Here is a 25,524-nt window from a genome sequence, read left to right on the forward strand (position 1 = left end):
CCATGTTATGTTTCATCTCATGCTCTCTGTCGACAAGCAATGCTCACGATTCAGTGGCTTTCCTGGGATGTTTGCACCATTCGCAATCGTAACCAAAAGGCATCGTTATTCTAAAAACAGTTCGTTCCAAATAATAATCCAAAACCCATTTGTCTGTCAAACAAAAAATCCAGGAAATCAAAATCGTAAACTAGGCGTTTCATTTGCCTTTCAAAAAAAAACTAAAATAAGAAGTTCAGAAGACAGAAATGCGTTCAAGGAAAAAAAATTCAACAATGGCTTGCTCTTCTTGGCAAAAGCCTCTTTCATGATTTGGAGAGCCGCCCTCTTCAACTTCAGCTTCCTGGACAACTTTTCGACTTCCGCTTCCTGCTTCTTCACCATATCTGCAGAAGGACCTTCGACTGTTTCGGTCACCAACTTTTCAACCTCGGAGAAACGTTCAACGAACCAAGGAACATTGAAATCGAAGTTTACACACGTGTCACGATGGAACCTCCAGCTCGAGACTACATCCTCAGAAACGGTATTACCAGTCACATTGCACATGTCGTCAATCGAAGACAAAGCTTCCTCCACACGCTTAACCAACGCAAATCGACTAGTAATTTTCTTGGTCGTGGCGATATGTCCGTAGCTTTCCCATATCCTGGTGTATACCGCCGCGTGTTTGGCTGGCACGCTAAATCCCCCGATCAACACATGATCCGGATGAGGAACCAGATACGGAGGGTTGGAAGTGGCGCCCGCGACTGCATCAACAACCGTCAAGGGATTCCTAACGACAATTGCACCTGCGGCCACTGGAGTACTCTCCATTGTCTGAGTCACAACGACGTTTTCATCTCGATCAACATCCATTTTAAGGTCGCCCGGTGCGGCTGTCACAGTTGGAGACAAAGCTCTATCTTTGCCAGTCTCCGTCTCAGGGCCATCTTCAGAAACGGCTTCCCCCTATGATATCACGGATTAGATATTTTCCAAAGAGAAAGGAAGAGAAGAAACAAGAAAAAACATGCGGGAGACTCACTGATTCGCTTTCAGACCGACTAGAGGAAGATTCAGCACTGCTGTCGGAAGAACTACTCTCGCCATCACTGGACTCTGAACTTTCATCCTTCTCGGGTTCCCCATCACCATGGATAGGCTCAGCACCGCCACCCTCCATCTTGAGAAACGATGTTTTCTGACTACTTACACGTTTGGTAAAGGTGTTCACGCTGCTGATACCCTGGGCAAGACACAAAGACGGATACTCAGAAAAGAAACAAGGATATACGCGATCCAACGAAAACCAAGAGAAAAAGCATAGGTACCCGCATATTAGACGAACTAAAAGTCGGTAGGGCTGTCAAATCTGACTGGGAACCGTCTGCACGGCTTTTAGACCTTCGCTCCTTCACTTGGGGACTATCTGCATTCGGGCTAACAGATTTTCGCTTGGTCGAAGAAAGATCCCTCAGCAGTGGGTGCTCCGCTAAAACCGCAGGAGAAGGCTTACCGCGACGGTTTTCTACCACATCATTCACGAATCCATGGATAGCGAGAAACTCATCCTGCCAAAATATGTTATATTTGGAGGTTATTGATGGATTTCCTTCCGCAAGTGGAAAAGGGAGACTTTTACCCGACACAAGAACACTAGCATCGAGAACAGTTGGCAACGAGTCTTCTGGAACAACTGGCTGACGAACGAGTGAGACCCCTTGGTCAAAACCCATATGCCGAGCCGCCCTATCGATATTGTAAGAAACTGCTTTGCAATATCCTCGAAAGAAAGACGGCACATGACCGGGTGTGCAGCTTCGCATGAACACCATCTCTCCAACACTCGTATCCTCTTTATCAGAAGACAAAGACATGCTCGGAGCAGGAGCAAAAGTATTGATATGAGTTATGGACGCATGCACCGGAGACCGTGGACGAAAATTGACCGTGTGCGAGTTGTCAAGGAATCCAACCAGGTTCGAACCAATCTTTGGGCGCCTATTCGAACAGCGCAGTATCCTAGAACCACCCCAAGACTCGTGAAGTACGGCCAACGGTTTTGGAGCATACCTTTAGAAGTGCTCCCACATCCACGCTTGGAGAAAGGCGACATGAATATACGAATCCACTTTCATGTAGCCATTTGAAACGCACATGTCCGCAACCAGATGATCCAAGTGTGTATACATAGAACCAAGAAACAAGCCGCCAATAGAGAGAACGACACCTTTTGCCAATTTTATGGCAAACTTGATAAGTTCATGTCTTATATCCTTCTTACCAGAGTCTTCATCGAAAATATCTCTGGATAACCAAAGAGCCAAGAACGCTGCGACATGAAGTGTACTATTTTTCTGATTTGGCTCCAACTCATCAGGAAACCATTGAGACACCCACCAGCCATAAAAGCACCTCGTCTCGTTTTCTTTCCGAACGAATCCTTTTGATTTCGCAACCAGAGCGGCGTGCATTTCTTCTTCGTCTGCAGACAACTTGACATCGAGGTTTCCTATTACGGGAAGGTTCAGCAAGACGGCCACGCTCTCTAAAGAGATAGTCATTTCACCCCACCTGCATATGGTCGTGCGAGTGTCCGGACACCATCTGGAAATAAAAGCAACCAAGCCTGGAATATCTTTCCTAATTTTAAGCACTGCGGAAGCCGCGACAGCATCAATAAAATGTGCCTTGGTCAAACTGGCTTTTACACATTCCTGGCTCATCATGAATCGCATGCATTTCTCAAAGGGACGCGACGGACTCACACAGATTTTAAAGTCAATGGGAGAAGCATAATACTCTTTCCTCTGAAGACAAAACCTTATTACACCTCCAGGCCGAACTGACCGGGCCTCTCCTTCACTTTCCAGATCAGTCAGAAGAATCGATACATACTTGGGATGATTTTTCCTAATTGTGGCGGATGTTGTAAAGAACTCATCGTCTATGTTGGGCTTGGAATTTCCAATATCTTTCGGTACGGCAGAACTTTTCTCAAATGATATCCTAACGAAGTTCTCTCACGCTACTTTCACCTTCGAAATAACTACAATGGAACACTACGAAGAGAAATTATTACGGAAAGTGCATAGAAATTATTTTATCATACACAACAGATCCATCCTGGACGCAAAACAATTTGTTACAAAGTCATAATGCGCATGAGCAAATAAATGGGGACTGACAGACCCTGCATCACCACCTCATGCCAAGGCCGTACCCTGCAGCAGGAAATTTGCGCCCGGACGAGGAGGCGCGCCCCACCATGAGAACAATACACACGGCCACACCAGGAAAAGGGAGGAAACCCTAGGAGCTAGATTTTTACGGGAAGGGAATGACAGTTACTAGCTCATGCATGCCTTCTTTGCACAGTAATTGAGGCGGCCAACATTACTACGGTATTCCCGCCTAAATGTTACTACAAGTTCACGCAAATCATATTTACGGCTAGGATTCATACCAACACAAAAGAACAATATTTTAACAAGTTCATGAAAAGGTACGCCTACAGCTAGGATTTGCACTAACACAAGAAAATAAGAAAAAAAAGTTAAAGAGGAAGTGCTGGAAGACATACCTGGGATTTGCTCGTCCGCTTTACTGTTACCACACGACCAGAATAAAAAATAATATATAAAGGTGTGAAATAAAAGGAGAGGCCGGACCCCTTTTATAGGCGTGGTACTTGGGAGTTTGAATAAGGAAAGGACTTCTTATTTCAGTCAAGTAAGGAAAAGAGGCAACCGGGCCCGCGAAGACAAATCACCATGCCAAGATGTCTGCGCATGCTTTGCCTCACCAAACCGCGCCATTTCCTTGGCCCTACCATGTCAAGACTTCCGCACCATGCCTTGTCCCCACAACGCCAAGCCGTCCACATGCTTTGCCTCACCAAACCGCGCCTTGCCTTGGCCCCGCCATGCAAAGCCGTCCACGCCATTGCCTTGGCCCCACCATGCCAAACCGTCTGCGCTATTATATTGGCCCCACCATGCCAAGCCGTCCGCGCCATGACTTGTCGCGCCAACACCAACAACTCGCCAAGCCAGCGTCATGATGTTCATTAACCCAGCCAAGGTGATACATGACCAGACTAAGCCGACGATCTTCATCTCACCACTTCACGGTCTACACCACAAATAGAATATACGCAAGGCCGCCAAGCATGAGGATCATGAACTCTCCTTACCTCTCGAAAAAGGTTAGTCGGACTTTCCTGACCATCTTTTCACGACCTGTCATTTCGATTTTTGTCCTCACCTGTAACCATCTTATGCTTACCTCGCAACAATGCTCCTGTTCCGAACTAAGCAGGGACTTAATGTTGATGGTGGTTTTTAGCTTAGGGTCAAAATCGTAAAACTGCATATCTGACATGACGTCACTATGACCATTAGCACATTTATTGAATCAATTAGCATTCGCACGTAAGAATTACCGGGGTACCCCTTTTTTTTACATGGGTCATGTTCCACGGCAAAACCCTTAACACTGACTGACATCATCTATGCCAAACCCTAATTCTCATGCTACCGCGCCAAGGCATGCCAACCATGCCAGCCGCACCACATGTGCCAATGGCATGCCAAACACCTTGCTGCGCCATACCATGCTGGCCTACCCTATGCGGATACCAAAACAAAGGCGTGCAATGATCAACGGCCACCCTTCCATCTTAGATGCAAATCTTAGCCGTCCAAGGTCGCCAAACAACGCATGGTAACCTTTGGCCCGACGCTAAAACCCTAGTTTGGACGTGCCTAAACCACGCCAAGGCATGCCGACCATGCCACATGTACCAATGGCATGTCGCGCCATCCACCTTGCCGCGCCTTAGCCATGCCATGCCGGCCTTCCCTTCACGGCTGCCAAAACGAAGGCGTGCGACAATCAACGGCCACCCTTCCATCTTAGATGCAAATCTCAGCCGTCCAAGGTCACCAACCAACGCATGGTAACCTTTGTCCCAACGCTAAAACCCTAGTTTGGCTTCTACTAAACCATGCCGACCATGCCACATGTGCCAATGGCATGCCACGCCATCCACCTTGCCGTGCCTAAGCCATGCCATGTCGGCCTTCCCTTCACGGCTGCTAAAACGAAGGCGCGCGACAATCAACGGCCACTCTTCTATCTTAGATGCAAATCTCAGCCGTCCAAGATCACCAACCAACACATGGTAACCTTTGTACCAACGCCAAAACCTTAGTTTTGGTCACGCCCAAACCGCGCCAAGGTATGTCGGCCATGCCACATGTGCCAATGGCATTCCAGCCACCTTGCCGCGCCATACCATGCCGGCCTTCGCTTCACGGCTGACAAAACGAAGGCGTGCGACAATCAACGGCCACCCTTCCATCTTAGATGCAAATCTCAGCCGTCCAAGGTCACCAACCAATGCATGGTAACCTTTGGCCCAACGCGAAAACCCTAGTTTGGCCGCGCCTATACCACGCCAAGTCATGACGACCATGCCACATGTGCCAATGGCATGTCGCGCCATCCACCTTGCCGCGCCTAAGCCATGCCATGCCGGCCTTCCCTTCACGGCTTCCAAAACGAAGGCGTGCGACAATCAATGGCCACCCTTCAAACTTAGATGCAAATCTCAGCGGTCTAAGGTCACCAACCAACACATGGTAACCTTTGTCCCAACGCCAAAACCCTAGTTTTGGTCATGCAAAAATCGCGCCAAGGCATGCCGGCCATGCCAATGTGCCAATGGCATGCCATCCACCTTGTCGCGCCATACCATGTCGGCCTTCCCTATGCGATTACCAAAACAAAGGCTTGCCACGATCAACGGTCATCCTTCCATCTAAGATGTAAATCTTAGCCGGCCAAGGTCGCCAACCAACGCATGGTAACCTTTGGCCCAAAACCCTAGTTTTGGTCACGCCCAAACCGCGCCAAGGCATGCCGACCATGCCACATGTGCCAATGTCATGACATCCACCTTGTCGCGTCGTACCATGCTGGACTTCGCTATGAGATTACCGAAACAAAGTCTGGCGACGATCAACGGCCATCCTTCCATCTAAGATGCAAATCTTAGCCGTCCAAGGTCTCCAACCAACGCATGGTAACCTTTGGCCCAACGCCAAAACCTTTGTTTTGGCCACGCCCAAACCGCGCCAAGGCATGCCAGCCATGCCACATGTGCCAATGGCATGCCAACCACCTTGTCGCGCCATACCATGCCGGCCTTCTCTATGCGGCTACCAAAATAAAGGCTTGCGAAGATCAGCGGCCACTTTTCCATCTAAGATGCAGATCTTTGCCGTCCAAGGTTACCAGCTAACGCATGGCAACCTTTGGCCCGACGCCAAGCCCTAGTTTGGTCGCGCCCAAACAAATCCAAAACCCTAACTTTTGGCCGCTCCTAAACTAGGCCATATTAAAGTCGTATCGGCCATGATTTCATGCCACTGGATACCAAACGAAGAGCTTCAATAATCAACGGCTACCCTTCCTCTCAAGATGCAAAATCTCGACCGTCGAAGGTCACTACCGAGCCGGCAAGTCTCCCAAGCTCAACTTGCCGAACAACAACATGCTACATGTTTTCCACGAAAACACTCGAGACATTCACACATGTCACAAACTGGGAGATGCTCATTGGGTATTGGTTTGGCGGTTTACAGCGTGCGGCGTACACTACGCCTGTTATAAGACAGTGTCATAAGGATGAGGCAGTTAGTAAATACAGGGAGTAATGGTGAAACGCTTTCTTTTATGGAACATCAATTTCAGGCGTTACCGGTTACCACCTCCTCCCATTTACTCATCCGTTTTCCATTTCTTACGAGACCAGAGTACGTTTCACTTCGACTTGTATAAATAGGTCTTACCTATTTCCACCGAACAACAAGTTCAGGTCAGGAGGATACAACACTCAGAAAATATTTGCTAGCTTTCCATCTGTTAGCTTCCCACTTTCTGATACAAGCCGTGAAACAACTACTCTTCCAGAATCAACTATTCTGGTCTCAACACTCTCTTCTCTTCCCTCCCCAAAACAAACCCTTCTCCTTCACTTTGTGGCCGAAGCAAGTCTGGAATGGCCATTTATTGGTTTAGGCCGGATTTGTACAGATTGATCTCTCGAATCTAAAGTACTCCCTTGCAGTACATTGTTTAGGGTTTAAACTCGTTTCTCACCAACACACCCGAAATTACCAAAATCGGCAGAAATCGTTTTCATCCTCAAACAAGTGTATAATAATGATCGAGACCGATGCTTTCTCATTGTTATAGCTACGGATCTTCAAAAACGGTGATGCTAAACTTACAACCTTTGGGATCACTGGAGTACTTGGAAGAGACGAAGATTTCGAGGAATGTTGAAGATTAGACATATGGAATAAGAGCTACTAAAGTTTCTTTACCTTTTTTGTATTCCATATGTATTGATAGTTTTGTCACTAAAACTGAGAAAGGGGGAGATTGTTAGAGCATTGTTCGTTCGAACTCGCATGCGTTACTATCTCAAGCATGTTTGTCAATGTTAGTGATCAAAACTATAAGTCTTGATTTCTAGTCTACTATGGCTAAGTCTCGGATTATGATAGAAAGTGTAGTTGAGCTCAAGGACTTCATGGAGATTCATCATACAAGAAGAAGAACTACTCAAGGGACCGGTGGAACTTCCCGACAAAAAGGTATGTGAAGACTTGAACATATCTGTCACTCAAAAGTCTATCTACTCTTTCTCCTACTTCTTGAGGCAACAAGTTGTATGCTATATATAGACTTAGATTATACACATTTGGTATTTTGAGACGAGTATACCTCGCCTATCTATATCTCGAAATATGTGTTGGTAAGTGTTTCGCTTCGACCATGTTTATCTTTACCTAGTGACGAAAGTCATGATATGTTTCAATCACTTTGAAAATTGCTTTGACGAGAAATGGTGTAACAACTCTATAACGTCCTCTAAGAATGTTTCAATGGTTGGAATGAGAGTTTAGATTACATAACCAATGATGGACATAATTATTGTTGTGGAAACACATATGTGCATAAGTCTTATCCCTTGAACCAAAGTTTGCGAACTTTTTTGATCAAGAGAAACCGGAAGAATGGCTTGTTGCCAAGTCTGCGAACTCAGTCCGCGAACTGCCGAACTTCTCATCCCGAGAAATTCTGCTGGAGTTGACAAACTTTTTACGTGAGTACCAGTCCGCGAACCGGCGGAAAGTCTTTGCCGAGATTTTCTGCTGGAGTTTGTAAACTCTGACCGGTTGCTTAAGTCCGCGAACCCAGCGTGCGAACTCAAGAAGGTTATATATCTGAAGATGATTTTTGAACTTCAACTTATAAAGACTAAGGAATGCAATTTGCAAACCGTGGCTATAAAGTTCATGAACCGATTTGAGTGAATCAAATCATCCTTGCTTCAATTGTGTCTTGTGTAGTACATAAGATTTCCTTGAAATTGAACAACTCTCTAACTAGTTCATTTGAGTCATTTGAACTAGTTATGGTGAAGAAGAATATGGTTCGTATGAAATGCTCATATGGCTAACCTTTTGGTTAACTATTGTTGAACCAACGATGTACACGTTTGGGTACATTTAACAAACCTAGAAGCGTGCATTTCATTTGTGTATAACAAGCTAAGTTTTCGATCTAACGGTTGAGAAATATTAGCTTGAATCTAAATCAGGTTTTCATCTAACGGTGGATATTGTTTGCTTTGTGACCAAGGCGAAACCCTGATTTGAAAGACTATATAAGGGGACATCTAGCAACTCTGCAAAACTAATCCCCACACTTCAAGTGTGATACTAGTTTGCGTGCTAGAGTCTTTTCTCCTTTAACCTTTGGTTTTCTTCTTCTAAAACCAGGTTAACGACTTAAAGACTTCATTGGGATTGTGAAGCCAGACCAATACTACTTTTATCGTAGTTGTGTGATCTGATCTTGCATCTTCTATCGTATGAGTACAATCAGATTGATTGGCTTGAGATTTATATCTCTGATAGGAAAGATATAAAAAGTAGTCACAAACATCTTCGTCTCATTGTTTGTGATTCCGCAACATCTTGTTTCGCTACCATACGATTAAGATTGTTGTGAGGTGATTGATTTATCTAGGCTATTCTTCGGGAATATAAGACCGGATTATCAATTAGTTCCTGTTCACCTTGATTATTATCAAAAGACGGAACAAAAACTTTAGGGTTTTTCTGTGGGAGACAGATTGATCCTTTGATAGACTTGTCTGTGTGAGACAGATTTGTTTATTGTCAAAGCCTGCGATTTTGGATCGTAGCAACTCTTAGTTGTGGGTGAGATCAGCTAAGGGAATCAAGTGCGCGGTATCCTGATGGGATCAGAGGCGTAGGGAGTAAAACTATACCTTGAATCAGTGAGAGACTGATTGGGGTTCAACTACAGTCCAGTCCGAAGTTAGCTTGGAGTAGGCTAGTGTCTGTAGTGGCTTAATACAGTTTGTGTTCAATATGGACTAGGTCCCGGGGTTTTTATGCATTTGCGGTTTCCTCGTTAACAAAATCTCAGGTGTCTGTGTTATTTCAGTTGCCGCGTTATATTGTTTTATCTTTATAATTGAAATAATACAGGTTGTGCGTTAGATCATCAATTAGAGTAATCGAACATTTGGTTGTTGATTTTCATTGATTGATCCTTGGATATTGGTCTTTGGTACCATCCAAGTTATTCCTTGTATTTGATTAGTACTCGCAGTTTCTGTTTGAGGAAATCAAATCAAGAGAGAGAGATATAAACTCGTTGATGTACTTTTAATTGATTGAGCCTTATTGATTCTCTTAAAAGTATATTCGAGTTTTTCCATACAGATTTCTAAGCGAAATATTGGGTGGTGTTGTTAGACCCCCGCTTTTTCAAAAGTAATGACTATATCAAAGACAGCATCCTTCCTCTTGAGGTTAGTAATATTGACTTGATCTTGTTTTCATTCCTAACGTATCTTCCAAGTCGCTTTATATTAAGAACATAATATGCGATGTTATATTTAGAATATTCTAGTGATTAAACTTGGTCACATCATTATGATCAAAGTATCAAGAAATTATATTACGAAGTATAAACGCTTATCTTTTGGAACTTCGTAAACACGACATCAACATGATCTATGTATTTAGTTACTTGATTATGTGTAGAATATAGGTACGATTTCGTCCTAGAAAACTATGTATTATTACATTAGTTTAAGGAAGTATATTTATGAACTTGTTTCATAATCGAAAGGGAAATCATGAATGTGTTGGTCTGGTTCTTTATTGAATATCTTTTGTATGACCAATACAAGATGACAAGGTAGAACCTATCTTGACTTATGTTGAGAATTGGGGTATAACTGGTCATAGCCTATATTGGTCACAAGATACTTTGTGAAGCAAGGTGTAACCGGTCACAAGCTACATTGGGAAGTTAGTTGTAATCGGTAACAATCTACTTTCGGAAGCAAGATGTAACCGATCACAAGCTAATCTGGGAAGTAAGGTGTAACCGATCACACACTACCTTGGGAAGCATGGTGTAACGGACACAATATATCTTTGGGATCATGGTATAACCAGTCACGACTTAAATTGTGAGTCTTGGTATAACCGATCCCAAGAGAAAAACCGAGTTTCCAAAGTTCACACATTTCTTCATGGTTGTGTGTGAATTAGGAATAAGGGTTTGCTAAGAGAAACTTCTAAATGTCGAAATTATTTGAACATGTATACAACTCTTATCATTTATTGTTCAAAGATATTCCTTGATGCTCGAGGTTCCCAAACCGAAATAATGAAAAGCATTTAATTATGATTTTCATAATATATGTTTTAATTACCAGCAATTAAAGCATATTCTCCGGAAAAGATTATTAGTTAATGTGCTACACTAATAATAATAAAAAAAATTAAGAGAGATTTCATAACTATTGGTTGACATTTATTGGTAATAGGAAAACCGAAATTAGGTACTTTAATGAATATCTTGAGAATTTTTTCGATTTTGGAATTTCCTTGTTGTCCAAACAACCTTGGTCTATAAATACTTGAGTTTGCATTTCTTGCAAACTATCCTAAGAGCTAGGCAAACTTCATTCGTATTGTTTCTGGTGGAGCCTTCTATTCGGAGAGGAAAGTACCCTAATTAGGCGAAATATCTTACGACTGCTTGTTTAAATACTTTTGTGGAATCAAGAAGCTATACGAGTACCATTGGTGGGAAACTAGGTAATTGCATTGTTATTTTAGTTTTCTATTATTGATTTGATTGACTAACAGTTGTTGAGACTTTGATTGCACCTAGCTTGATTATTCTTGAGAGCCTTCTCTTCTACATAAGGGTCACTCAAACCATATCAAAGTATCGACGGGATCTTTAGAACCATTCGCGGATCTAAAGAAATCTTGTGATAATCTATTGTTAACATACTACGTTTTGTGCGTGATTGATCACAAGAGGATTCAAGTTTGTGTTGTGCAGGTTATTGAGAAGGAAATTGGAGATTTGAAGACAAAGAATATTTTATTATTAGTTTTCGTATCTTGTGAATTAGTGCACACATCTTGATCGGCTGGGATTCAACTAGAATCGTGTTTATCTTTGATAGACTTGATTTTCTAGTTATGTAAGATCGACATCACTTTATAGTTACTCTTTGAGTTATATATTGTTTGATTGCGAATCTGGAAATTGGTTATTTCGGTAATCAAGTTTTAGATTGATTTAACCAGACAAAGGAGTTTATTAGTTTAAACGGAAGAGCCTTTGTTGACAACTCAAACATATTTTTCACCAAAGATTGAATAGAGTGGTTACCAAACAGATTTATTCCTTTATTGTTTGGAATACGATCCAAATGAGTGGTGATTCACGTGCGTGACTCTAAAAGTCGAAGACGCGGGGATATTGAGGAAACTAAGTAGCTAGGGGTAGTCTACTTGGTCTCAACTGTACGAAGTTGGAATTATATTTTGTACAGCGGATTAATTCTGAGAGTACTCAAAATTGGACTAGGTCTCGGGGGTTTTCTGCATTTGCGGTTTCCTCGTTAACAAAATCTTGTTGTTTCATTTACTTTATTATTTAGCAATTTGTTAGAGAATTGCTCGGTTGAACCCACCAGGCGGTGGTATGTCAAGTTTGGTTGTCATATTTTAGTGAATCAAAACTCATGTTAAGAGTCGCTTGATTATGTACTAGAGTCAACTTCGTATAGGTTAGCTTGAAAGTATTAGGATGTGAGACATTACAAGTATTGCGAAGACTTGAAGATGTGAAGAATCAAGGAGCTACAACGACAAAAATCATCCTTCCACTTGAGGTTAGTGATATTTGACTTGAACTGTTTCATTTCCTAACGTATCATTCAAGTCGTGCATATTGAAAACATAACTGCGAAAAATATTTGAACTCTAGATACACATAGTATTAAGGAATACAATACGAGGTTTATTACTTAACCATTAAAATTTGTAGATAAGACATCGCCATAATCATTTGAATGCTATTGTGATTATGTATGGGTATAAGGTGAGGATTTCATCCTAGGGAACAATGTTTACATGTGTTCTAAGGAAGTAAGTCCATAAACTTGTTTGTGAACCGAAAAGGAAATTTCCAGATGTTATTGCTTTTGTTATTCATTACATATATTATGAACAACCAATATGTGTGACTGAGTATAATCGCTCACAACTTGATTGTGTTCTTGGTAGAACTATTCACAAAGGCCTGACTTATGTATTAGTATGACTTTTATTAGTGAAACCGATCTTAAGTAACCACCTGAGATGGTATGATCGGGTTTGTGTTATGTCTAACCAAATTTAGGAAAGGGGAAGCGATCCTAGTAAGAGGTGCAGTACATCACAAAGGGGAACCGATCCTTGTATGAGGTGAAGCAAGGTTTATAGCAGAAAGGGGAACCGATCCTATGGACATGTGCAACACGTATAAGTTAGATACCATATATGTGTGGGGAACCGATCCTAGTACCTAGTCAACCGAATCTTTGGAAAGCTAGTGTGACTATGCACAATACTCACATGGAGGTAGAACCGAAACTTGTTTTGGTAGAACCCTTAAACGCATGATTGTGATTGAATGTTTGTTTGATCAATCACATAGTTCTTGAAAGTCAGATGAACCAATTCTAAACTTGTTTGGAAGTGTGGAAAATCGGTTTCAAGGTTGTAAGTGTGAAAGAGAACTTACAAAGTAAGGATGTCGACATAATTTGAAAACGTGTTGTGAATGTTTATTTCTTTAATTGTTCAAAGTTATTCCTTAGCTAAAGGAAGAAAATCCCAGGATTGAAACATAAGTAAGTTAAAAATCTTTTAATTAAGGTTATTAATTTCATTTTGTAGGGAAATTTAAGAATTAGTAATGTGTATTTACTAATTAGATTTTCCAAGAAATTTCGATCATTATTTTTGGACAGAGCATTTCCAGGAATTATGAAAACCGAATTTGTGCTTTAATGAATATCTTGAGAATATTTTCGGTTTTGGAAATTCCTTGGTGTCCAAACTTCCTTGTCTATAAATACTTGAAGTTTGCTTTTCTAGCAAACTAATCCTTCGTAACAACAGACTTCCTCTTTTGTTGTTGTTACTGGTGTATCCGCCTATTCGGAGAGGAGAGTAACCTAATTAGGCGAAATCTCTTATGACCTCTCAGTTTAAAGTCTTCTTTGGGATTGATAATCTCTAGCGTGTACCGTTGGTGGGAAACTAGATAACTGCGGTTTATCTTTTGTTTTAGATTGATTTGATTGACTAACGGTGGTTGAAATCTTATTTCACCTAGTTTGTTTATGCTTGAGGATCTTCTCTTCTGATACAAGATTCACTCAAACTAGTTCAGAGTTTTGACAGGGATCTTTAGACTGTTGTTAGTTCTAAAGACGATCTTGTGATAATCCGTTGTTAACAGACTCCGTTCTGTGCGTGTTTGATCACAAGAGATTCAAGTGATTGTGTGCAGGTTTTTATTGAAGATTTAAGAAGATTTGAAGACAAAGAAGATATTGAAGATCTGACTTGGGTTTATAATCTTTGGTGTGCACAATACTTGTTTTGGTAAAAGAGGATCCAATTAATAATCAGTTTATCCTTGTGGTAGATTGGATTGATTAATTGAGTAGATCGGCATCAACACAATTCTTTGGATTAAGAGTGTTGTTGGCTTAATCTTAAATGATTACTTCGTTAATTGAACATAAGATAGATCTAAGGACCTGACGAAAGAGTTTATGTTAAGATAAACGGAAGAGCCTTTGTCCGACTCATATCACTTGGTTGAATAGAGTTGATACCAAACAGATTTGTTGTTCCTTTACTGTTTGGAATACGAACCAAAGAAATTGTTCCAAGTACGTGACTTATTTATAAGTTGGAGGCGTGGGAATACAGACAGAACTAGGTGAACTATAGGTTTAGTTGCTTTGTCTCAACTATATGAAGTTAGGTGTAATTTTGTGTAGCGGCTTAATCTTAAGAGTATTCAATTCTGTACAAGGTCCCGGGGTTTTTCTGCATTTGCGGTTTCCTCGTTAACAAAATCTTGTTGTGTAATTTACTTTATATTTCCGCATTATAATTTTTTTATTATAATTAAAGTAAATTACAAAAACATTAATTCCTATTTACTTGATAAGCAATCCTATTGTGTTTGGTTAAGTCCAAACCTTTGTATCAAGTAAACATACTTCGTTGTTGCATTGTCTCGATCTCGTATCCATAGACGATCACACGAAGTGTGAACCGATTAGTTATATTGTCCCGAATCAGTCCATAGGCAATCACTTTCGGAGAAAAGACTTATAGGTAGGAAAATTTTTAGCTTGTGGTATATTTGGGTACCCACGCGTTTTCACAATTATAATTTAAGTAAATACACTTGTGCATTAATCATAATCACTTGATATTGATCTTATAACGTTTTGGTTTTATATTGTACCTATTATCAAGTGAACAGTTGTTGTATTGTCTCGATCTCGTATCCATAGACGATCACACAAAGTGTATACCATACTTGTCGTATTGTCTCGACTTTGTTCATAGACGATCACACTTGGTATAAGACTTATAGTTTGATATTTAAAAGATTGTGGTGTATATGGGTACCCTCGTCTTTTCACAAGGGCTTAATCTCTCCCGTGAGAATTGATTTTTATCCCGTGGTCTTGAAATGATATTTTTTCCCCTTATCCAAATTTCACCATCTACAGAAGTATAGAGAACCTTTCATAGGAAATACATCACTTTATACAACTCCTTAATTAACTTTCTATAGCAATGTCGATACACCCCCAATTAACATTATCAAAAACCGTTTCAAAGTCCATTTCGCAAGCAATTCATGCCTTATCTTCTCTTTTTATCGAATCAATAAGTTCAGCAGCTATCAACATCTTATCATTTTGTCTTTCTTAAATAAAAGCCCCTTGAAAATTAGAAATGGTAGAAGGTAGAACACCTTTCATTCTTTGTGACAACATTTTTGAAATTATATTATACACTACACCAATTAAGCTGATTGGTCTGAATTTATGTAATGTCATTTAGGAATCAATTTTAAGTTTGTGCAGTTTAATCTCCTGTCAAGAGAGGAAGTAGATTCAAACTCTTTAACCACCTTCATAAGATCTTATTTAATCACCTCCAAGAGCATTTGAAGAACTACATAGTAAAACCAGTTGGACCAAGTGTTTTATTAGATCAAGAATGCCAAATTACATTATTGACTTCATCTCCATAAAAAGGCCTTTCTAAGTGAATTATACCTTCAAGTGAGATAGATGGCTTTTGAAGCTCATCAAATCTTAGTCTTGATGGAAATTGCTCACAAAAATATCACAGTATAAATTAGTAGCCTCATCGGCAATCTTTGAATTGTCATAACACAAATCACAAAATTGATATTACTTAGCTTGTACCTGTAAGAAGCTAGTTGATGTAAATATTTAGAATTCCTCTCTGCATATTTAGACCATCTATTTTTTGCTATCTGACCCCTTTTTCTAGATAGGTTTAACGAAATAGAAGCATGTTTCGATTTGCAGTCTCTCTTTGAACAATATCATCAGAATTTAGAATAACAAACTCTTCCATGCAATTAATATTCAACATAATCTAGCTGAATTTGAAAGTCACCTAAAGTTCTTCTCCAAGCCTTAATTAGACATTTTAAACCTTGAAGTTTTTTAGCAAAAACAAAACTTGGTTTGCCTGAGAAAGATAACTAGCCCGCCATATTTTCATATTATCCACAATTGTCCAATCTAAAAGGAGATATAGTTTTCTCCCTGGGGTTGAAGCTAAGCATAATTGGAGTATGATCAGATATGGGACTTTTCAATTCATTTATATTTATGAAGGATACTGCTCTTGAAAATCTCCATTCATTAGAAATATGTCCAGTCTAATCAAAGTAGGATGTTGCTGAGAATTGTCCGAGTATATTCACCTCAATTAAGTGAAAAATCAATAAGAGAATGTTGTCCAACAAAAAAGATTAAAAAAATCCTGCTTGTCAAACACCCTCCAGGCTTGTTCCTTTCAGATTGAAACAAAATAGCATTTAAATCACCTCCCACCACCCAAGGATCATAAAATAGAATCCTAATATCATTCATTTTAGCCCAAAATTGTTTGTAATCTCCATTATATGATGCTCCATAAACACAAGTAGAAACCCATCTAAAATCATCTGTTAAATTCTTGAATTTAATTGTTAGAGAGAAAGAACCTAGCAAATTATCCTCAATTTCTACTACTCCTTCCTTCCACATAACAATAATTCCCCTGAAGCACCAAATGAAGGAACATAAATATAATTGCATAGAGATCTAATAAGAGCGTCATCCGTTAGTTTTATTTTTGATTCTTGAATTGATCAAATGGTGATATTATTTTTCCGGATGGCGTGCCTAACTGTTATTTTGACATCTTGCCCCCAATCCCCTGATGTTCTAACACATAATTTTATGAACCATTTAACTCTTGATTGCCCTTAGAACTCAAGATTGGATTAAATCCATCAAATTCAATATTACTCGAGACTACTTCAATTATTTTATCCTCTGAGAAATCTTCAATTTGATCGTCATTAGGTGGATCTAAAGATCCCCAAGGCATCAAAATCTTCACTTTCAGGAATCTTGATATTGTTAACCAGATATAAGTTTCTGATGACTAAACTTTTGCAGATATCAATAGTTTTCGGATGATCACAAAAGAACCCAAACCTTTGCTAAATAAAAATACATATTGACTATAGAAATGATGTTTAGGTCAGACCCCATTGCGGATGGTTGAGGGTTTCTGCCCAAAATCTCTAATGTTCTGAAACTTAAAATGCTGATAATATAATTTAGATCCAACAACTCAATTGACTAAGAATAGATGTTGGAGATTGAGTAAGAGATAAAGAGTCAGACTCGGAAAATTCATGGACAGGAATAAAAGTGTGTAACAAGTCTGACATACTCGATACACTTGTTTTCTCCATTTGTACCATATAGCGATCTGATGAGTCAAAATGATTTGCATCATGAATAAGACCACCTCCACTTACTTGGTCCTTTTCATTGAACACAAAATCATTTGGTTGAATCATGGGCAGGAGTAGAATCAACAATAGGAGACTTAATGGATGAGTCATCCGAGTTTGTCGTTTCCCCCATATATCTGGCCCATATAAAGATTCGAACCTAAATCCTTATTCTTACGTCTTGAAGTAACCCATGGAATCTTAATGTCACCATTAGAGACATAGTCAGAGTTTGACTCATCTAACTCTGACGATTCATGGTTACCCCTTAGCTGGATCCTAGATACCCTCTTCCAAACCTTCTTTAAAAATTTAAGCGCTGAATTATAAGGGTTTGAACTGGAGGAATTTAAGCTTGAGGAAGAGAAAATTAATTTTGGATTATCCTTTGATAAATAATCAGACGGTGAAGAATAATCCTCCTTGGTTTCGCATCATTGACAATGTCGTTATCTTCCTTCCGCATATCAATTTTTGAACTTAGAGATGGTGCGTGGATTAAATCATCATCAAAAAATATATATTGAATCCATTCAATACCGATCCAAGCTCCATTAAAACATATCACAAATTGAATGTTTTTGAGATCAGCCAAGACTTTAATCTTGCACATATTGGGTTTTGAAAAATTGTCCGAGTCCTTATGATTACCTTGCAATTTCCCACATGATGAAAAAATGGACCGTAGTGATTTATAATATTAGAACATAGCTCGGTTGAACCCACCAAGCGTTGGTATGTCAAGTTTGGTTGTCATATTTTAGTGAATCAAAACTCATTTTAAGAGTCGCTTGATTATGTACTAGAGTCAACTTCGTATAGGTTAGCTTGAAAGTATTAGGATATGATACATTACAAGTATTGCGAAGACTTGAAGAAGTGAGGAAGTAAGAAGCTACAACGAAAACATCATCCATCCACTTGAGGTTAGTGATATTTGACTTGAACTGTTTCATTCCCTTAGGTATCTTTCAAGTCGTGCAACGAAACTGCGAAGCATGAACACTCTAGATAGATATAGTATTAAGGAATACAATATGAAGTTTATTGCTTAACCATTAAACTTTGTAGATAAGACATCGACATAATCGTTTAAATGCTATCGTGATTATGTATGGGTATGAGGTGAGAATTTCATCCTAGGAAACAATGTTTTTACATGTGTTTTAAGGAAGTAAGTTCATAAACTTGTTTATGAATCGAAAAGGAAATCGCCATGCGTTATTGTGATTGTTATTCATTGTATATCTTGTGAACATCCAATATGTGTGATTTGGTATACCCCCTCACGAATTGTTTGTGTTCTTGGTAAAACTATTCACAAAGGCCTGACTTATGTATTGGTATGACTTTTATGAGTGAAACCGATCTTAAGTAATCACCTGAGATGGTATGATTGAGTTTGTGATTTTTTGAACCAAATCTGGGTAAAGGGAAATCGATCCTATGAAGAGGTGCAACACATCACAAAGGGGAATCGATCCTTGTATGAGGTGCAACAAGTTTGTAGCAGAATGTGCAACACGTTTTTAGGCAAAGGGGAACCGATCCTATGGACATGTGCAACACATATAAGTTAGATTTTTTTTTACTCGGTCAATAAAATAGATAAAAAACAAAAACTGTACAGGTCCTAGGCTATAATGAGCTAGCCATGGGCTACCATCAAAACTAGCCTATTTAAAACGAAAATAAACCTCACCCGGCCATTCTACGGAAAGAATAGAAATTGGCCTCCCCTCATAAAACTTAAAAATGTCCTCATCTAGCAAACATGCTTGCTTAGCCGAAGCATCTGCAGAAAACTTAACTTCCCTATATTTATGAATGTAGCGAATATTGGAGTAGAATTCCTCGCCAATCTCCCCTTCTGACTTAATTGCCAAGGTAAACCCTCATTTTGAAAAGCTTGAATGCAACTCATCGAATCAGATTGCACGCAGATGTTCCTATAATTCCACAGTTTGGCCAACATAGCACCATATATAACTGCGCACACTTCCGCATAAAAGTTTGTCTGCAATCCCAGGCCAACGCAGAGAACTCCCAAAACAGCTGCATTTGCATCATGAAATGTAACGCCAACACCAGCAGGGCCTGGATTCCTAAAGGAGACACCATCACAGCAAATCATGATTTTATCTTGGTTAGGAGGATGATAGACACATTTTTGTGTCTAATTTGTCCTCAATATTTCATATTGTTAGTACTCGTTTTTGTACTTATTATGGTGTTTTTATGTTTGTGTAGATGTTTTTGGAGAAATACACTTGTGTGGAAAAAGTTGCTCAAAAAGTGTTATTTGGACCCCGGAGGACATTTGCTATACGGACCCCAGATTTGGCTAAGGGGCACCCAGGGTTATGCATAACCCAAATTCATCCTCAGCACCCAATTACTAAGGGGCACATTACCTGTTATTTGCACCCCCAGAGCGCCACCTGCTATTCGCACCCCTGTCGTGGATAAGGGGCAGTTCATCTTCAACATTTCAAAAATGAATTTGGCGGGAAAAATGCACAGTTTACTACCAGATTAGGGTTCGAGTTTTGGGCCATTTATGAAGAGATTCAATCGTTGTTTTTGATTTGGATTAACTTCTAAGACCTATACAGAGAAGGTATGTTCGTTGGATTCGAGAAATCTGGGTTGAATAATCGGGTTTTGGATTAAACAGGGAAAAGAGATACTCGGGGTTGGTTGGTGGTATTTCTGGCAATTGGGAGAAGATAATTCTCGAAGGATTTGCATCCATCAGGTTTGGAAAGAATGGGAAACAGTTGACGTGTTTGAGAGCTAAAAAAGGAACCAAAATCTTCATATTCTCGGTCATTATTCAAAACAGAGAAACCAATATTTTCGGGATTTTCTCGAGTTGTTTTGTGGAAGTTACGTGGATATTTATTCGCTGCAAGAGTTATACTCATTCTAGGAAGTGTATGGCACGTGTTTGAAGAGTTTCTGATGCATTGGAATCACCAGCAGATGCGTGCAGAAAAAAAAGAAGGAAATATTTCACAGGGGAGTAAAAGAGGATTATTCTTGAGTAACTACGAGATTCGATGGTGCTGCTGGGTATAAAAAGGATCCTGGGGAGTCATAGAGGGTTACAGAGAGTTTGGGAAGGCTTTGGAACATCACAGAGGCGAAACACGATCACCAGAGAAAATTGTTGCTGCTGCCGCCATTGAAGAACACGAAGAACATTGACCCACAGAAGCAGTCGTTTTTACTACAGTATTTGCGACTTCTCAGCGACAGTCTTAGAGCTACAGTAACAGTGACACATCCTCTGTATCGTTCTTTGGTTTGCAACAATTATAAGCGTTACAAACTCGATTTTGAATTATTTCTCCCTTTTCATCATTTGTAAACACCATTTGAGCAATGAAATCAACTTTTGAGCGTGTTTCCAACATGATAATGAGTTAAATCTCCCACAACCAAGGCAATGAGGAAGCTATTTACGCATGAAAAATTGGTAACTATTTTATTTTCTCTAATTTATAATTCACTCAATCACTGCTTTTGTAGAGTTTTAAATTGTTTGCATAATTTTCTTAATTAGTTGTGATTCAATCTGATAGGTTATACTTTGTTTAGTCAATTGATAATCTATGCTTAGGGAATACAATTGATATTTGAGGATTTGTCTGATTATTTGTGAATTAAGAAATAAGGGACTTAAAAGATAATTAGAGTTTTTGATTATTTTCCATAATTTATTCATGTGTGATAGTGGAATCAGTGTCTTGGTTATTCCTAATAATCTTGAATTAAGTTTTGTTTGTTTTTAAATTTCATTAAATCTAAAATCTTTTGCTTTCACAAGTCTCAACAAACTTTTTACTACAACTCAATTTGAAGCCACATCAATTTTTGGCGCCGCCGATGCGGACTTGTCTTTAGGCTAGAGTTTTTAGATTTTTTTTTTTTAGGTTTTTATTTGTTTTTCATTTTTATTTTATTTGTTCTTCTTTACGTTTCTGGGTTTTTGTCTTTTCGTTACATATTTTGGAATTTAGAGCGAAAGAAAATTTTTCCAAAGCTTTTGGTGAATACTTAAAGATTTGGGGTAAAAGCAAAGCGAAAGGAGCGAAAGAAAAGGAGAATAAAAATTAATTAAAAAAAAAAGAGACAGAGACAATTTTTTTTTTCTAGAATTTCTTTTATATTATCTTTTTCTTTTGCACTTTATTTTTGGACTTTGGACTGTGGACTTATGGACTTTATTTTTTTAAACCCTACGGAAGGGTAGTTTAAATATCAATTGTTTGCAGAGAAGGAAGGCGATTACTATATCGGCTCGGCCCCTCGGGTTCGTACATGACATAGGAGTCGTGGCCCGAGTCGACTTCAGCGGTTCATCCCCCGTATGGTACGGGAGGTAAGTTTGTTGAAACACTCGCGAATCTCCTGTCAGCGAGTTACTGTATTCCTTCGTTTGCATATATGATGAGGATTTGAAAACGACTGCTTTAATTTCCTAGTAAAGGGCAAGGACTAGCCATACAAGATAAGGGTTCGGATTTCATCACCGTTCCCTTCTTGCCCGCCTTAGGAAAACGAAACCAAACGCGAACCTAAGCCTAAAATTTGACTAGAACGAGACCTATAGGGTAACGAGCTTAATAGGAAAGTCATTCAAAAAATATTGGTTACTCTTTAAAGCATACTTCAAAGTTCATGATGGTTTCTGCGAGTTGAATACGCCGCCTTGTAACGCCGGTGAGGCCTTGGGTATCAAAGCTCCACTGAGCTTCCCTCGTCTCGATTCAACTTACTTAAACTCGGATTGATTCCAGAGGGGTTTGCTTAAATCGTAACGAATTCCCTTTCGAAGGATTAGAAGCTGGTCTAGAAACAATCTAAGTGGAGCCATCATGCTTTTTGTTTGCTAGAAATCAGTAGGTTTGTTGTGGTGGAGTCAGCCTTGTTTGTGTTTGCATAAGAACTTCCATTCCTTTTAGGATTTCTTTCTTTTTCTTTTGTTTTTCTAGTGTATTCCCAAGGTTATTAAAGAGTGGGCTTGGAAAATAAACACTCTAGGTCGATTGATTAGTGAAAAACCTAGTAATTCTTCTTGTGGAAGCAGGGAGATCGAATACTCTTCTTTTGAGAGCCCTGTTTTTGGAAACTTCAGTTTTGAGAATTTGTCTCTTCGTGAGGAAAATACCCCTAGTACTTCAGCTGTGCCAGCAATGGCAACTTTGAAAGATTACATGTTCCCAACTAGGTCCACCCGAGCTTCGTGCATTAAATTGCCAGCCACCACGGCTAATTTCGAGATAAAACCTAGTATTCTTCAGATGATCCCTATATTCTTAGGGAAAGATGATGAGAACCCTTATTTTCGTATTAGGGACTTTGAGGAAATTTGTGGGACAATTAGAATAAAAGAACCTTACTGATGAAGTCTTGAAACTTAAGATGTTTCTCTTTTCCTTGAGAGATAAAGCCAAGACCTGGCTGAACAACCTACCATCTGAATATATTGAAACATGGCAGGAACTTATTGCTGCTTTCTATATGAAATTATACCCTAAGCATAAAACTGCGTCTGTTAGGCAGAAAATTAGTGCTAGTGTGCAACAAGAGGGAGAGTCTCTTTATAGGTTTTTAGAGAGATTCAATGATCTCCTACCCCAGTATCCTCACCATGGATTTGATAAGATGAAACTAGTAGAGATTATTTATGATGGTTTAGACTATTCAACCAAAGCCATGGTTGAATCTATGTGCGCTGGTGAGTTCACTAGTAAAAGTGCTGATGATGTTTTTACCTTCTTAGGAGTTGTCGCTGAAAAATCCCAACAGTGGGAGTCTTGTGTTGAACCCCCCAAAAGACTCTTGGTCAATATAAGTAGCACCAATTTGGTAGATACAAGCTTCGGGTCTGATGCTAAGTTTGCTGCTTTGTCTAGAAGGTTAGAAGCTTTGAAATTGAATCATCCTAAACATAGGTCTCTTGTTGAACTTGATGATAGGTTTAGAGCCTCTCAAGTGTCTAGTTGTGGAGTAGAACCCAATAACTCGTTTTGGGAAGGTCAGGTTAGTGAAGAGCAAGCTCATGCTGTCTATAAAAATGCTAGGTTTGAGAACCGACAAAAGTTTGACCCATACTAAGAGACTTACAAACCTGGTTGGAGAAACCATCCTAATTTTTCTTGGTCTAAGGGTCAGAATCAAGGACAGTCTAGTAATTCTCAGCCTCCCCCAGGTTTTGGTTATGCTAAGAACTCTTCAAGTCAACCCCAGTGTCAGAATGAGAAAAAGATCTCCACCTTAGAAGAAACCCTTACTATGTTAGCAAAGAACCATGAGATGTTATCAAAGAACCACTATGGTTTTCAAGAAGAAACCAGACAGAATTTTAAGAATAGTTCCCAGTCTCTTGCTAACTTAGAACTTCAAGTCGGCCAAATAGCTAAGTTTCTTAGTGAAAGATAAGATAGAAGATTCCCTAGTCAAACTGATCCTAACCCTAAAGGATAGAAATCGTACAATCATGTGAATTCTAGAACAACCCTTAGGAGTGGAAAGAAAGTTGACAATAAGGTTGCAATGCCTGATAGTGAACATGCTGTAGTTCACCCTTCTGAGCCAGAAAATGAGGAGACTGATAGAGTCTCCAAAGAGACCAATGAGGGTCCTGTTGAGCCCGACTTTGTTCCCAGAGCCCCGTTCCTTCAGCTGCTAGTTCCAACTAAGAGGGAGTCCAACTTTAATGATATATTGGAGGTTTTTAAGCAGGTTACTATCAAACTCCCATTGTTAGATGCGATTAAGCAGATTCCCGCTTATGCCAAGTTTTTTAAGGATATGTGTACGCGAAAGCAAAAATTTAGTGTCCAGAAGAAAGCCTTCCTAGATGGTCATGTGAGTTCTATTATTCAGAATACCACTACTCCTAAGTATAAAGACCCAGGGTCCCCTACTATTTCTTGCACAATAGGTAAATACCGTGTCGAGAAAGCTTTGCTTGACTTAGGAGCCAGTGTGAACTTACTGCCATACCATGTGTACCTTAAGCTAGGACTTGGTGAGATGAAACCTACGCAGATGACACTTCAGTTAGCTGATAGGTCCGTTAAAATTCCTCGTGGTGTGATCGAGAGACGTTCTTATTGAGGTCGATAATTTTATTTATCCAGTGGATTTTGTTATCCTAGATACCCAACCTGTCCCTGACACAGAGAACCAAATACCAGTGATTTTAGGTCGCCCGTTTTTAGCTACATCCAATGCGATCATTAACTGTCGAAATTGTATTATGAATTTGTCTTTTGGTAATATGACTATTGAGCTGAACATTTTTAATATTAGTAAGCTACCCTCTGAGGTAGATAGAGCCAAAGTTTACCTTATTAAAACTTTACAGGTCCCAAAAATCGTAAGAGATATTAGGTCATTCTTAGGGCATGCAGGTTTTTATCATCGATTCATTAAGGATTTTAGCTTAATTTCTAGACCTCTTTGCAATTTTCTTGCAAAAGACGTTAAGTTTGTCTTTGATGATGCTTGTTTAGAGGCTTTTGAGAAGCTTAAGAATTTACTCACTACCGCCCCCATAGTCCAGGCGCCCAACTGGAACCTACCCTTTAAGATCATGTGTGATGCTTCAGATCATGGTATTGGTGTTGTGCTAGGTCAGCGAGAAAATAAGTTACTTCATGTGATTTACTATGCTAGCAAAACTCTGAATGATTCTCAGTTGAACTATACCACTACGGAGAAGGAACTATTAGCTATTGTGTTTGCCTTATACAAGTTTAGATCCTACCTCTTAGGTTTTAAGGTCATAATCTTTACTAATCATGCTGCTTTGTAGTATCTTCTTTCCAAGAAGGATACTAAACCTAGATTGATTAGATGGATCCTATTGTTGCAGGAATTTTCCTTAGACATTAGAGATAAAAAAGGTGCAGAAAGTGTAGTAGCAGACCACTTGTCTAGGCTTGTTGTGGATACCCTTAATGATTC

The sequence above is a fragment of the Papaver somniferum genome, chromosome 2, assembly GCF_003573695.1.
Source record: "Papaver somniferum cultivar HN1 chromosome 2, ASM357369v1, whole genome shotgun sequence".
Classification (NCBI taxonomy): Eukaryota; Viridiplantae; Streptophyta; class Magnoliopsida; order Ranunculales; family Papaveraceae; genus Papaver; species Papaver somniferum.